Source organism: Ursus maritimus, unplaced genomic scaffold, assembly GCF_017311325.1.
Source record: "Ursus maritimus isolate PB19 unplaced genomic scaffold, ASM1731132v1 scaffold_16, whole genome shotgun sequence".
Lineage (NCBI taxonomy): Eukaryota > Metazoa > Chordata > Mammalia > Carnivora > Ursidae > Ursus > Ursus maritimus.
Window position 1 is genome coordinate 8,213,915 of NW_024424008.1, and position 15,971 is coordinate 8,229,885.

The following is a 15,971-nucleotide window of genomic DNA, read 5'->3' on the forward strand; positions in this document are numbered from 1 at the left end:
GAAATGTGTCCACACTTGTTTGCGACTCTCCCCACCCTGCATCATGGTAGGGTCACTGCCAGAACTCTGGCTGACCTCTCCCTCCTTGAGTAAGGTGAGGGCTGGGTCCCCTGGGGAGGCTACAGCCTGCGGCCCTGGCCCAGTGCCCCTCCCTATCCCTGTTGGGGCTAATTTTAGGGCTGTCTTGACAGCTGCCTCAGCTCAACCTGAGTCAGTTCCCTGCTCAGCATTGGGGTCAGTTGGGGTCAGTTGGGGAGTGGGCCAGGCCAGCCCCAGCTTTGACTACAACAGTTAAAATTAGACTCCTGACCCCCTGGCCACTATCCCCATGGCTTGGAGAGCCCCCCCTCCGTACTGACCAGCAGGATGGGACAGGAACTGGTCCTATTCTCAGTCTGACTGCCCTGTCCAGGAGGACGAACCAAACCCTGTGGAAACCAGAGGCCACAGAGATCAGAGAATTCAGGGCTTGAAGACCCTCCAGCTCAGCCCCTTGTCTGCAGAAGGGAAAGGGCAAGGGGCTGAGGCCTGGACCTGAGTCACACAGCAAGTGAGGGCAAAGCCCAGGCCTCCTGGTGCCCCACTGGGTTCTATGCGCCGCACCCCAGGGCTGGGTGGAGAGGTAGGTGGGTCCAACATCTGCAGTAGCCCGTGAAGGTCAATCCTGGGCCTGGGCAACTCCCTTCCTGCAAAGTGCAGAGAGGGGACCCCTCGGATGCCAACGCAACACAAACTTCTTAAGCCCCCTTGCCATGCCCAGCTGTGTAGGATTCAGGAGCAGATGGTACCTGGAATAGTTAGTAGAGGAAGGATTTTAGCCTCTGATAACACAGGGTTGGAGTCCTTGATCTGTCACCAACATTCTGGTCCTTCGTTTCTTCCTCGATGACATGGATGTGGTTATATATATTCACAGACTGGTTGGGACAGAGGAGATGAATGGAGGATGGGAAGAGCACTGGGAACTCAGGAGTGTGAGGTGCCCACAGGGCTGCCAGCTGGTTGGGGATGCAGGCTTCTTCCCATGGGCAACTGGAACCCGAGTGGCTCCCACAGTCTTCACCCCCCATTGCCTCCATCCCCACTCTCTCTCACCCAGCGATGTTGCAAGAGGAAAGGGAAACAAGTCTTGAAGCTGACCTGGGCAAGAGGGAAAGGAAATGCAAGCCGAGGTCACAGAGGGAAGCTGTGGTTCTCTTCTCTTCCCCTATCCGCAGCCTTTGCTCCTTCTGTTCCCTTGTTCCTGCCTCCTCTCATGTCCTTCTTCTGTTCACTCATTCCAGCCACCCTCCCATGTCCCTAAATTCCCATTTCTTCCTGCGATCTCCCTCTGCAGCCCTCTGCCCTGGCCCTCGTGGTTCCCTGGTCGGGTCTGCGAGTGCGAGTGTGGACGATTGCATGTGTATGGGACTCCGCTGCGCAGGGCTGGCACTCAATAAATATTTAATGGCCCACCTCCAATCCTCTCTGAAACAAGGCTGTGTGTACCTGAAGAAATAGATAAACGTTGACTGACTCTAAAAACACACACATGCACCCTGAGAAAAGTTTGTTTATCCATCCTCCCTGGATAACAAGTTGGCTCCCACTATGGACTTTCCAGATGATTGAAGGTGGAGGAATCTTAAGATTAGGAAGGAGGGAGTCCTCCCAGGTGGAAGGAATGTCTTGAGCCAAAGCTGGGAGCTGAACGCTCAGTAGTCGGTGGAACAGCAGTGTGAGATGAGCTGGTGAGACTGGCAGATCATGAAGAGCCTTGAATGCCAGGCCAAGGAGCAGACTTTATCCTGAGGGCAGTGGGGAGCCATGGGAGGGTTTTGAGCTGGAGCGTGACAAGGTTGGCTATGCTGCCACCGGTATTTCCTCTCTGGCTGCTGCATGGAGTGTGGATTGAAGACAGAGAGAGTGGCATCGAGGAGCCCTCTGCTGTCAAGGTCAAGCGAGAGAAGATGAAGATGAACATAGGAGAGGCTGAAGAAGTTGAGAAGTAGACGACCCCCAGGATATCACAGGGGGATGGCCAGGACTGAGTGATGGATTGGATGAGGGCAAGGAAGGAGGGACAGCAGGCTCCGTGGTTCTCGGAGTTCCAGGCCCAGGTGACCAGCTGGCTGAAGGTGCCTTGCTGAGGCGGAGAGAGGAGCGGGTCTGGGGAAAGATGTAGAGATCAGCTTTAGACATACCAGAGAGATGGTCTGACTAGAAATGGGAGTATCTAGACTGGTCGGAGGGTTTGGGCCAGGCAATCTGAGTAACAGCCTCTGAGTGACACTGAATGAAGTGTCCCCAGTGGCCACAGGATAGTCCCAGCGGCCCCAGCCACCTACAGTCTCTATGACGGACAAGACTTGGACTTGGGCCACTGGAAGAACAGGACAGGGTCACCAAAGGGTCTGACAGGATGAGGGGAGGGTCTGGGACATGCCAGAAGGTAGGGTAGGAGTGACTGACGCAGAGGCCTGGGATGGAGAGGCAGTAGGAAGAGGACAAAGGCGGGCTGGACTGGCGGGCCTTACAGATCAGCCAGCCTGAAACCATCATTGTCGAGACAGGCAGAATGAGGCCTGGTGAGGGGTGGGGATGGGACAGTGAGGCAGACAGGCCAGCAGCTGCTGGCTCAGTGCTGTCCTCTGGGCCACACTGTCGGGGAGTGGTCAGCTGGGTAGGACCCCGGGATAGAGCTTCCTGGCCATGCCCCAGTGTTGTGGGCTTGTCTGGTCTCGCAGGGAGCACTGGAGCAGACAGGTGACAGCCCAAGTCCGTACCAAGCAGCACCCCGAAACCCACTGTCAGTCCATCTCAGCTCTGTGCTATTACCGTCTCGTTCCCGGACCGAGGCTGGGCTGCAATGGGAGGAGGAAGCCACACACCGAGACCTGGAGACTCACAGCCCCGCACAGAGCCGTGTTCCTGGCAGAACCTGCGTGTTTGGGAATGGGGAGCTGTGGCACCACGTAGCGTGTCCCACACAAGGCGACATGTAATGGGGGCAACGAATGCTTATTCGGCCCCTACTTAGCGCCAGGCCCCGTTCTAGGATCTCGAGACATTGAGCAGGATTTATGTTTTAACTGGAGACTGACAAAAAGCAAACTAACCCATAATATAATGTCAAGGGCAAAAGGAGATGAAGAAACACAGGATGGGGGGGGCAGTTTCAGCAGGGAGCATGGAGTACTCATTTGAGAGAAAGAACCGGATTGTGGACCCGACTGGCTGGGTGACTTTGGTCAAGACCCTGCCCCCACTCCCCACCTCACTGAAAATTGAGCTGAGTCATCTCTGAGGGCCCTGTTGGCCAGGCTATTAGAAGGGCCTGAGGCGGATGGCTAGGCAATAAGCTTTCTGGAAGACCGGCCTCTCCCACAAAGTCCAGCCCCGCCCACCCACTCCTGCACCAGCTGCACATGAGACCCCCTCTCCCCGCCAATTTCACTCCTCTGGGCAGGGAGCCCAGCAGAAGCTGAGGAGCCCAGGGCCTTGGCACTGCTCCAGATCTGTCCTGACAGGTGGAGGTGACTCACCTGGGGGTGTCAGGATCCGGGAAACTGTCTGGGGGGTAGGAGTCGGGGCGGGGTGCAGAGCGGGAACCTGGAGAGTCCGGCCTTGCCTTACCTGGAAAGGGCCTGGCCTCTGGGGTCCTTCTGCTCTGCATGAGGCCCAACTTGCAGCCAAGGGCGTGTGAGGGCCCCAAGGGCTTGCCAGGGCCTGTCCCCTCCGGGCTTCAGTCTCCCAGGCCACAGATAGGGAGAGGGATGGAGCTAAATAATTTTCTATGTTCCTTCCAGCCCTAAATTCCTATTGTGTTGAATGTGTTACAAGAGGCCCAAGACCTTTTTGATGGTTTCCCAGAGCATCATTGTAGGGCAGAGTGGCAGATTCTGAAATAGGGAGTGGGCAAAGCTTTGCCAGGTTTAGCAATTAAAAATGTGAATTTCAGAAAAGCAATGAATAATTTTTTTAATATAAGCGTGTCTCAAATATTATTTGTGCTGAAGAATTATTTGTTGAGTTTCTGACATTCAAATTTCAGTGGGTGTCCTGTCTTTTATCTGGCAACTCCAGGTAGAAAAGGTGATTGGAGCCCGGACTTTACCACAGGAAGGTCCTAGACTCTCAGATGACCAGAGTTCTGGCTATCTACCTCGTTGCTCCCCGAATCCCTTATCCCTGGACTTCTAGATACCTTGCTGGAAAGTATGGGGTGAGGGAGGGAGAACTAGTTGTTGGGGAAACCGAGAGCTGTGGAGAGAGGCCCAAGGCCCCAGGAGGCGGCACCCGAACTCCTGCCCTGTGCACCAGCTCGCCTCACTGCCCCTCCCTCCAGCAAGGCAGGCGGTCTCCCCACGGTCCCCTGAACCGCCAGACTCCTGCCTATGTCCACACCCTTGCTCTATTCCTGCCCCCTTCCCTCCTCCACTGCAAGCTCTACCCACCGCAGGGACCCTCCCTTGGCCGTTCTTTAGCCTCAGGACTGACTCGTCTGAGTTCTGCGGGACAGACACAGCCCCTGCCTCCACGCAGCTCACAGTCCAAATGCGGAGACGGACGCACCAACCACCACAGAAAGGGGAGATGGTTGCGCTTTCACGGGAACCACCCAGGCTTTGTGCAGGCGGGGCCCGCGTTCTGCTTCGCTGAGGCCCTACCCCGGAGCAGGCTACCATCGGCATTAGTGGGAGAAATCGAAGTTCTCAGAAAGGAGGGCCTCCCGGAACCTTCCCCGATGCAGCTGGAAAAGGGCCTTCCAGATGGAGGGAAGAGCGCAGGAAGGCCAGGCGTGAGCAGCGAAGGCACAGCGAGCGGGGCTCGGCTGGCAGAGGGCAGGAGGAGTGCTAGCGGGACGGAGAGGTCGCCCTGCCAATAGGCTGAACCCGTGCTGTGGACCTGTGACCTGGGGAGGCCTGGCACTCTGTGCCCTTGCTGCTAGCCCTCCCACATTCTGCATTTCCAAAGGACAGGGGCGGGGCCTTCCTCTTCTCCCCTGCCCTCCAGGACTGGGTAGGCAGGAGACAGATTGCTAGAAAGCGGAGGGCTGGCCGAGGGGACCAGTCTCACCCCGCCCTGTTCTCTCCCCTTGGGCACTGGATGGTGCTGGGACAATTCTAGTAGGGGGTCACAGTCACTCGGCAGAATCAGGGAAGGTGGCTGGCTTTCTGGCCCTACACGGAGGCCCCTGTGGCTTTTAGCGTCGCGTCTGTTTGCCACGGGGCTGCTTCACCGCTAGAGTCCAGGGCGCGACAGGTGATGTCTCCCTGTGCGTCCCCAAGCCCACGACTGGGTGAATGAGCCAGGCCCACTACGGACACCATCCCCCGCACCCACCCTGAAGCAGACCCTGAGGCCCAGGGAGTTGAGGTGCTAGGAGTTTAGGAGTTTAGGCTAGACTGGGATTTTAACCCGGCTTGTCCAACACTGAGGCTCAGACTCCTGTGACACGGAGCTGCCCTTATTTTCTAAGTAATCTCGGAGGTGGTACTTTATTTCGGCTCTTTATCCCATTTGGATCTTTGCTACTTCTGTCCGCAGATGAGGACAAAGCCGTTGCTTGTCTGTGAACTTCTGCAGTGGCCTTTGCCCAGAAGCAGTAAACTGTGGAAGGAGGGAAGAAAGCAGGAAGGAAGGGATGAGCTCCTCCTGGGGTTCATGTGCCCTTTCCCCGGGGTACCGCACCCTTCCTCCAGCCTGCAGCCCTGCCCTACCCTGAGTCATGTGGCTCCCCGGCACTCTGGGCGCAGCTGGGCCCTGTGCACACACACACAGCATTCCTCCTCAGCCACCCGGGCTCCCCTGTCCCCCCGCCCATCACCCTGGAAGTGCTTCACTCGCCCCAGGTGTTCAGTGGCTGCAATCCAGGCTTACTGCTGGGCAAGACTCTTTGTGGGTTTGTAGTGTGCCGAGTCCCCCGTGCTAGCCCATGGAGGCCTTGAGGACAGACGCCTTTCATTCTCCCACTTGGGTGCTCAATAAGCAGCCACTATGCACCAGGCACGGTGCTGGGCGCCAGGGCCAAACAGGAGCTGATATGCCCTGAGACTCCGTGGCTGCCCCTGGGGGAACCGCCTGGTCTCCTCACAGTCCTTCAACTAAAGGGCTAGTGTCCAGCACGCCAGGGGGGCTCCAGGAGCTCAGGCCACATCAGCCTTCGTCTTGGATCTCCTAGACTTCCCCAGCCTCTCCTGTGTGCCTGATTCAGGACAAGTCCTCACTGGGGTGGAGAGGCGGCAGTTTTAATGATGAGTCATCTGATAATGACCCTGGAGAATATAAAGTGTTATTGGGTACAGACACGCACGAGACCTCGAGAGCCATTCTGCAATGGTCCCCTCCCCAGCGGCCCTCCCCAATGACCCATAGTCAATACTATTCCTTCCTTTTTATCCACTGGCTCCAGGATCCAGCCAGCCCTCTTTCTCTATCCTGGCTTTTGTATCACTCATGGACTTGTGGCCTTGGTGGCCGGTGAGGATTCCCTGGAACCTGTGTACTTCTCATCCGCTTTACCCAAGAAACTTGACAGGAGTCTGAGACCTTATATACCAGGTACTGCATTAAGCACATTACATGAATTATCTCATCTCATTCTCCAACAGTCCTATGAAACGGACATTATTATTATCCTCACTTTACAGTTGTGGAAACCGGGGTTATAGGGTTTAAGTAAATTAATAAGTGATGGTATCAGGGTTTGAATCTAGGGTTATGTATTCCAGACCATTCCTCTTAAACTCTCTACTTCCCTACCTTGCACTTGTAGTTAAGAAAGGCCTTGGTCTTGGGGCACCTGGGTGGCGCAGTCGTTGAACGTCTGCCTTCGGCTCAGGGCATGATCCCAATGTTCTGGGATCAAGCCCCACATCAGGCTCCTCTGCTGGGAGCCTGCTTCTTCCTCTCCCACTCCCCCTGCTCTGTTCCCTCTCTCACTGGCTGTCTCTCTGTCAAATAAATAAATAAAATCTTTAAAAAAAAAAAAAAGAAAGAAAGGCCTTGGTCTAAGGCCTCCATGATATCTTCACATACCAAATGGAGGAATGTTTGCTCAGTAGAGAAGAAAACGACGCCTGGTTAATGGGTAGGAGTGTCTGTGAATATTATGTTGGATTAAGATATTGGCCTATTGTTGACTGAGAACATTACCATCAGCCCCAAGACCACACCCCATGGGAAGACAGGGAGATGTCTCATCTGACGTTCTTCCTGGTGTAAGTCCCCGGAGAAGGTGTCCAGGCCTGGAAAGAAGGACTTCGGTAGGGTCCTAGGCTATTGAAGAGAGACCATGGCTCTCTTAGCCTGGATTTTTAAAGGTACGGTGTCTACAAGTGGGCTCCCAAGTCAGGAAGAGACAGTCAGGGACTTGGAAAGCAGGGTCACCATCAGGCAAGACCTTATCTTTCTCTCTGGGGTCAGTTAGCACCTGGAGAGCAAGAGACGCCCGCTCCAACTGTCCAGCAGTGACACCTACAGACTGTGGGGCAGGTCACGCTCCACTCCGTTCATCTCCCATTGTCATCTGTTCCAGTCCTTATAAGGATTTTAACCCCCACCCCGTTTCCTCTATTGTAACATACAGATCTTCCTCGGCTTACAATGGGGTTACGTCCCAAGGAATCCATCATAAATTGAAAATAGCACTAAGTCAAAAATGCATTTACTATACCTAACCTCTGAACATCATAGCTTACCCTGGTCTACTTTAAATATGCTCGGAACACTTACGCTAGCCTACAGTCGGACACATCACCTAACCAAAGCCTATTCTATTTTATAATAAGTTGTTGACTATCTCATGGGCTTCATTGAATACTGTACTGAACGTGACAAACAGAATGCTTGTGTAAGTACAGAGCGGTTATAAGCATATCGGTTGCTTACCCCCAAGATCGCCCGGCTGACTGCGAGCAGCGCTGGCCGCCACCGCCCGGCATCCGCAGAGAGCCGGGCAAAGATCAAACCTCCAAACCTGAAGTACAGTTACTGCTGAATGCGTGTCGCTTTTCCACCATCCTCCACTCGAAAAATCTTAAGTTGAACCCATTGTAAGCTGGGGACCATCTGTATTCATCACAACTAATGAACCAACATTGATTCATTATTATTAACTAACTAAAGTCTATTTTATTTGGCTTTCCTTAGCTTTTACCTAATGTCCTTTTTTTTTTTAAAGATTTTATTTATTTATTTGACAGAGAGAGACAGCCAACGAGAGAGGGAACACAGGCAGGGGGAGTGGGAGAGGAAGAAGCAGGCTCCCAGCGGAGGAGCCTGATGTGGGGCTCGATCCCAGGAATCTGGGATCACGCCCTGAGCTGAAGGCAGACACTTAACGACTGAGCCACCCAGGCGTCCCCCCTAATGTCCTTTTTATGCCCAGGATAGCACATCCTCAGGCCTTTCTGCATCTGCCCTCCTTCTGGCCTGGGACCCTTGGTCGGGCTTACCTTGTTTTGATGACCTTGACAGTTTTGAGGAGTATTGACTAGATACCGTGTAGACTTTCAATTTGAGTTTTTCTTTCCTTTTTTGGGGTAAAGTTTATTTATTTATTTTAGTAATCTCAATACCCAACGTGGGGCTCAAACTTACAACCCCGAGTTGATGCTCTTGACAGTTACGTGGTCTTCCAGCTGAGTCAGCCAGGCGCTGCTCCGTTTGAGTGTTTCTGACGATCTTCTCACGGTTAAACCGGAGTTACAAGTTCCTGGGAGTAAGATCACGCAGGCAAAGCGCCAGTCTCCTCACATCAGGTCAAGGGTATATTTTACCAGCGTGACTTAGCGCTGTGGTCATTAACCTTGATGACATGGCAAAGGTTATGTCCGTCGGTTTCTCTGCTGCAAAAACGATGCATTCCGTGTCATGCCAACCCGATCACTAAGGTGGGAGGGGCAGCACCCCTGGAAGTCTGCACGGTGGTGATAGTAGTAACCAGCGAGAGAATCCGCAGTGTGGAAGGTGAATTTCAGAGGGTGGCCCCCGTCTCAGCTTCAAAGGCTTTGGGCTCTACCAGCTCGAGCCGGGAGCAGGTCTCATTCATCTTTATGTTCCCATACCTGGCACAAGGCTGTCTCCCGAATGCACTGGGTATCTTTTTCTTTAGTAGCTGCGTTCTTTTGAAAATTGAGGTGAAATTCACTTAACATAAAAGTAACCATTTTAAAGTGCACAATTCAGTGGCTTTTATACATTCACAGTGTTGTGCAACCACTCCCTCTATTTAGTTTCAAAATGTTGTTATCACCCCCATTCCCCTCTTCCCTCAGCCCCTGTATCTATTCTGGTTTTTTCGTACAAAGGGAATCATATAACGCATGACCTTTTGTGTCTGGCTCCTTGCGTGTAGAATAATGTTTTCAAGGTTCATCTGCATTGTAACATGTGTCAGAACTTATTCCTCTTTGTGGCTGAGTAGTATTCCTTTGTATGTATATATCACATTCTGTTTATCCATTCATCCATTGATGGACATCTGAGTTGTTTCTACCCTTTAGTTATTGTGAATAGTGCTGCTATGAACATCTACGTGTAAGTATTTGTTTTCACGACCTGTTTTCAATTCATTCGGGTGTATACCTAGGCATGCCTGGATTTGTAAAGAAGGTAATACTTCCCCGCGGGTTTTCAGGGCGCTAATCAAATACAGAGGCTCTGGTTATGGACCAGGGCCTGTGGGAAGGAGATTTCTGACTTGGGCCTGGTTCAGGTTATCATCTTATCAATAAGTTGCATAAACACAGCACACATGTATTGAACTCACCACAACAAGGAGCCAAGAGGGAGAGCTAAAATTCATGATGCAATTGTATAAAGAAGGCGGAGTATTAAGTCTATCGTTAGGTTTCTTCAAAGGATGATCCAAGCACAGAATGTGGGAGAATAGTGATGCAAAAAGGAGCTCAGAGGGCGCCTGGGTGGCTCAGTTGGTTAAGCGTCTGACTCTTGATTTCGGCTCAGGTCATGATCTCAGGGTTGTGAGATCAAGCCCCGTGTCGGACTATGCACCGGGCATGGAACATGCTTGAGATTCTTTCTCTCCCTCTCCGTCTGTCTGTCCCCCACCACTCTCTCTCATCCTTTCTCTCTTTCTCTTCCTCTAAAAAAAGAAAAAAGAAGCTCAGAGTTTGAGTTGACCATAAGCTCTATGTGAGCCAAGGCATGGGCTGCGCTAACGAGGCATAGGGTCCGGAACACAGAAGATGATTGCCCGGCTCCACTGCACAGTCAGGCCGACCCACTTGGAGCTCTGAGGCCTCTTTGACCTGCTGGGGTATGCTCGGGATCAGAAGAAAGTGACCAGACTACAGAGGCCCGGGAACAAGGTCATGCGACCGGTGGGCAGAGGCCTCAAGTGTAGGCAGGATGGCTGGAACAGGGTCTTTGTGGCCTGGGATCTGCAGGGTTGGCTGTCTGGGAGGAAGACTTTTTTCCTACCAAGTAGTGAGTTCCCTTCCTTTTAGGGTTGGGCGTGTGGAATGAGCAGGGGACAGAGTCAGAAGGACATCAGGTGAGCTCAGGTGACTCTGGGGGTCAGGCGATGGCCCTGAGGTTTTTCAGTACTAAGAAACAGACTTAGCCTGAGAGAGGAGCAGAGAGAATGAATCTTGGGGTGTTGGGTTTTCTCTCCCCCTTCCCCTTTACCGCTCTTCCTCTCCTCCTCCTCCCTCCTTTTCCTCCAGGCTGGCACCCCGAGCCGTTCTATCCTGGGGAGAGGCAGCGAAATCCCAGCACAAATTAAGGAGTTTGTTAAAATGAGGGGCTGAAATCAACAGGGCAGGATTTAACTGGCTATGCTGTAAAAACCCAGGAAAAGGCTTGTCTCGTTATGGTGACTGGAAAAAAGCAGAGTATACAATTTTGGATACCTTCTGACTAGGTTAGAATGCATAAAAAACTCTAGTATAAAACACACCAAAGTCTTTTTTTTTTATTATTGAAGAATAGTTGACATACAATATTATGTTAGTTTCAGGTGTACAACATAGTGATTTGATAATTCTATACGTTATGCAATGCTCACCACAGTGTGGTCACCATCCATCACCGTATAATGTTCTCACAATATTATTGACTATATTCTCCACGTTGTACTTTTTCATCCCCCAAACACACCAAAACCTTAACCTCAGTTATCTGTGTGGATCAGAACTGTCAGAATTGTTTATTTTGTGTTTTACATTTTTCTGTACTTTTCAAATATTCTGTAATGATTTCTATAATCAGAAGGAAAAAAATACACTTTAATGCTTGAGAATGAATTTAACTGGGATAGACGTGGGATGCCATGGTGCCCAGAATTCTCACCTGGCCTCTTCCTGCTCTGCCCTGTGCTGGCTGTATGACCCCTCACCTCCCTGCCCCCGCTCTCCGTGGTTCTTCTGGTCCCCTGGAACCGTCCATACAGGGCCCTGTTCCCAGCAGGCACTTGGGAAACTTTAGTAAACACATGACATTTAGCTTGAAGAGCCATACAAATAAGTGACTGTAAAGGAGGAGGGAGAACCCTCGCTCGCTCTGAGGTAGAAAAGACCTGAGGGGTGGGGAGGCCACAAGATGGATGCAGCCGGAGGTGTGGGGCATCTGCCAGGGTGGAGCAGGCCTCTCCTTTCCCACTGGCGCTGCAGTCACCACCCGCCTGGCAGGGGACACAGGCTGCCAGCGTCCTGAGGAGCCAGGGTCAGTGTGTGGGACTCATGTGGTCTCCAGACATCACCACAGGAGAGCCCAGAGTCACCGAGCACCTCCCTAGTGCTGCCCTGGGCTGACCCTTTACCTGCATTCGTTGAATCCACACAGGGAGCCCACCAGGTCGGTGTGGTTACCCCATGCAGCCTCCAAGAAAACCGAGACTCAGAAAACAAAGCACCAGGTCACGCAGCTAACACACAACAAAGGTGCTCTTAACCACGATTGCACACTGCTTCAGGGGAGCCTCCAACACTTCAGCTTTCCGCTCCGTGGCTTGTGTCTTGTCCTTCTTGGCCTTGATATGGTCCACTGATGGCTTGGTTATCGCACGTGATGACACTTTATGGCCATGGAGGAAAGAACTCCCGCTCACTTCCTCCTCTCTCGAGGATGGCAGAGTACTGGAAGTGGGCAGAGACCCTCACCACCACCCCCAGCCTTGGCTCTGGAGGGCTGTTCTGGGCCCTGAGGGCAGGTGGGATCTCTGTGGAAGTCACATAAGGGAGGTCTCAGGTCCCAGGTTGGGATGAGTGACTATAGCTAAAGGCATTGTCATCAGAGCCTGCCCTGGACAGTGGGACTCCCTCAAAGGGGAATCGGAGGACATGACTGCAGAGGGCCTTTCTATCCCTTCAGATTCTAAACTCTCAAGTCCAAGACTCTCAGATATTCAGGGGGGAGGGGCAGCGGCCAGGCTGTGGTTGATGCCTTCTATCCAGGGTTAGAACCACGGGCACCACTGCCACATACCAAGAATGGCGCTGGTGTTTGTGCGGCTGTTGGTAGGACTTCTTCTGAGGGTGAGAGAGACTAGCTCCTGGGGGTCAGGGTACAGCTGTCTCTGAACTAACTTGACAAACATTTTCTATCATGTGCTGGGGAGAAGTGTTATCTGGGCTGAGTGCTGGGGACACAGAGGGTAATCACCCAGTTCCTGCCCTTGGATGGAGGCAGATAGACCCAGAGCTAGGGGGCTCAATGTTAGGGCAGAAGGATACATACAGGGGACGCAGGAGGCAGAGAAAGGGCCCCTAACTCTGGGGACATGCACCGAGGGCTGGTTCTTTCCTCCCTCCGGTTCCAGGAAGGCCTCCAACAACTTGTGTGGCCCATGCTGGTGACCTCAGGATGACCAGGTTTGTGCCGAATTTGCCTGCTGCCCAAGCCTCAAATAGACTACATCGTGGCAGCCCCGCTCTGGTCCCTGGACGTTAGGAGAGAGTCATGGCTGTCTCATGTGGCCCGTTGGGTAACTGAGGAGAGGCTAGTGGTTTGTGGGCATTGAGTAACCGCTGGGCTTCCTGAAACTTCAAGTTTCTTTCACTCCCCACCTTCCTCTTTCAGGGTCAAGCTGGGGGCTGGGGAGTAGCCACAGGCCCACGTTTGTGTATTTTTTCATTCAGTAGTCAGTTGCTCACCACCTCCCCTGCTCCTGCCTGTCATGGGCTTGTAGGACTCAATGAGATATCCACGGGGCTCTGCCCTTCTGGATCCGCTGGCTCAGATAATGGCATCTATCCCTAGAGCCAAGGCAGAAATCTGGGCATCAGCCTAGACTCCTCCCTCACACCCCTTCTTGTCCGCCTTCTCTTTCCCTGTAGTGCTGCGTGCTTCTCCTGTCATCATTTATCATCTTTTCTCGAAAAATCTCCAATGGTCCATCTTTCCCTTCTAGACTCAATGAAGGCAGGGACTGTGTTTATCTTGTTTCCTGCCATATTCCTGGCACCTGGCACAGTGCCTGGCACTTACTAGATGCTCATTAAAGAGTGTCGAATGAATTAGGAGTCCCTCTATTCCCATTTCCTTAATATCCCTTGGATCCATACTCTCTTGCTCTCCCGCAGCCACGGCCTTTCCTCAGATCTCATCCTTCACCAAACTACTCACCAGACTACCTCATCATCTCCCCCATCCACTTTATTCGCCACACTACAGCCAGAGTGCTCGTTCTAAATTGCCCATCTGCCCTCCTCAGAACCCTTCCTGGCCCCGCACCACTCACAGGAACAAGGCCACATTTCTGGGATGAAAAAGGGAGAGCAGGTATGACTGATCAGCCCAAGCCCACTCTCAATTCCCGGTGTAAATGGTCAGGAAGATAAGCAAAAAGACAAAACCTGCAGTGATTACTGTACACGTTAAAGATAAGAGAAGATCACAAGGCAGAGCACAAGGGAGAAATTACATTAACTAGATGACAAATGGGGACAGATTGAGAAACACATTCTTGGATGACAACATTACCTGCTCCTCCCTCTGAAACAGAACAGTATGTGTACTTGGTGTCATTAACTGACCATGTCCCTCTCCTGTCTTTACTGCAAGCTCCTTAAAGACAAGGACCATATCTAATTTGTCTTGGTGTCTCTGGCACCTAGCTCAGAAGTTGGCCCATAGTGGGCACTCAGTAAATATTTGTCGAATGAATGAATCAGAGGATTAAATGAATTAGCGAATGAAGAACCGATGGCTTCCAAAGTTGATAAAACAAACTAACCCCCACTGTTTACTCTTTTTTTTTTTAAGGTGGGGAGGAGGGGCAGAGGGAGAGGGAGAGAAAGGATCTTAAGCAGGCTCCATGCCCAGCACAGAGCCTGATGCGAGGCTCGATCTCACAGCCCTGAGATTATGACCTGAGCCAAAATCAAGAATCGGGTGCTTAACTAACTGAGCCACCCAGGTGCCCCAACCCACTGTCTACTCTTCTATCAGGGACCCACCGACGAGATGGACATTTGGTCATACTCTGATAACACAGGATATGTTGTAAGCCAGTCAGGGTGGTTGAGGACCCAGATTCTAGGACCAGAAAACCTAGTTTGAGTACTGACTCCACTAGTTATTAGCTGTGTGAGCTTAGGCAAGTAATATAACCTCTCTGTGCCTCACCTTTATCATCTGTAAAATGAATATAGTAATAGTACCAATCTTATAGGGTTGTTGTGACAACTAAATTTACATCTGTGTGTAAATTTAGTGTGTGTGCATGTGTGTGTGTATAACTTCAGCATATATATGCACACATACCTATATGTAAATTTACATGTATCCTATAGATTACCCTATATTCACTATATACACAATATATATATATACTATATATACTCTATAGTATAGATACTATATACTATATATACTGTATACTATACTATATATACTAAATACTGTATATACTAAATACTATATATACTGTATACTATACTATATATACTATATACTATATATACTGTATACTATATATACTGTATACTATACTATATATACTATATACTATATATACTATATATACTGTATACTATACTATATATACTATATACTATATATACTAAATACTATATATACTGTATACTATACTATATATACTATATACTATATATACTGTATACTATATATACTAAATACTATATATACTGTATACTATACTATATATACTATATACTATATATACTATATATACTGTATACTATACCATATATACTATATACTATATATACTAAATACTATATATACTGTATACTATACTATATATACTAAATACTATATATACTGTATACTATATATACTGTATACTATACTATATATACTAAATACTATATATACTGTATACTATACTATATATACTAAATACTATATATACTGTATACTATACTATATATACTAAATACTATATATACTGTATACTATATATACTATATACTATATATACTGTATACTATACTATATATACTAAATACTATATATACTGTATACTATACTATATATACTAAATATTATATACACTATATACTATATACACATAGAATATATATGTATATACTATATATCCTATATATACCATATACTATATATACTATATATATACTATATACTATACTACATACTGTATACGCAATATACAATATAGTATTGCATATTTTCTATATATAAATATCTATATAATACTATATACATATAAAAACTATATAACACTATATGCATATATATTTGGCATTGCTGTTTAAATGACGGTGAATGTTAATGACGATGGTGATGACATATCGCCTAATCCACCCCATCAGCTTTTCTTTCTGTGTCTACACTCGTCTGCCTAATAGCCGATGGTGATGACATATCCCTAATCCACCCCATCAGCTTTTCTTTTTCATTGTCACACTGTCTTGCCTAATGGTGGAATTGAGACTGCCATTGCTAGGAAGCAATGCCACATAAAGTTGAGAGGAGGTGAGGAGGTGGATCCCTGGCCTGGCTTTTATTTCTGTCTGTTCAAGACAGGTGAACAAAAACAA

At 49.7% G+C, this 15,971-nt stretch overlaps 1 long non-coding RNA gene across 1 annotated transcript in view; it reads right to left on the bottom strand.

Moving 5' to 3' along the window:
• Nucleotides 1-1,590: 1,590 nt before the first annotated feature.
• Nucleotides 1,591-15,971, bottom strand: part of LOC121102876 — a 20,946-nt gene continuing 6,565 nt past the window's right edge. The window contains exons 2-3 of the long non-coding RNA XR_005834979.1: nt 8,439-9,107; nt 1,591-2,148 (exon numbers count right to left, since the gene is read on the bottom strand). This is a non-coding gene — a long non-coding RNA (uncharacterized LOC121102876). The remainder of the gene's footprint in view (nt 2,149-8,438; nt 9,108-15,971) is intronic.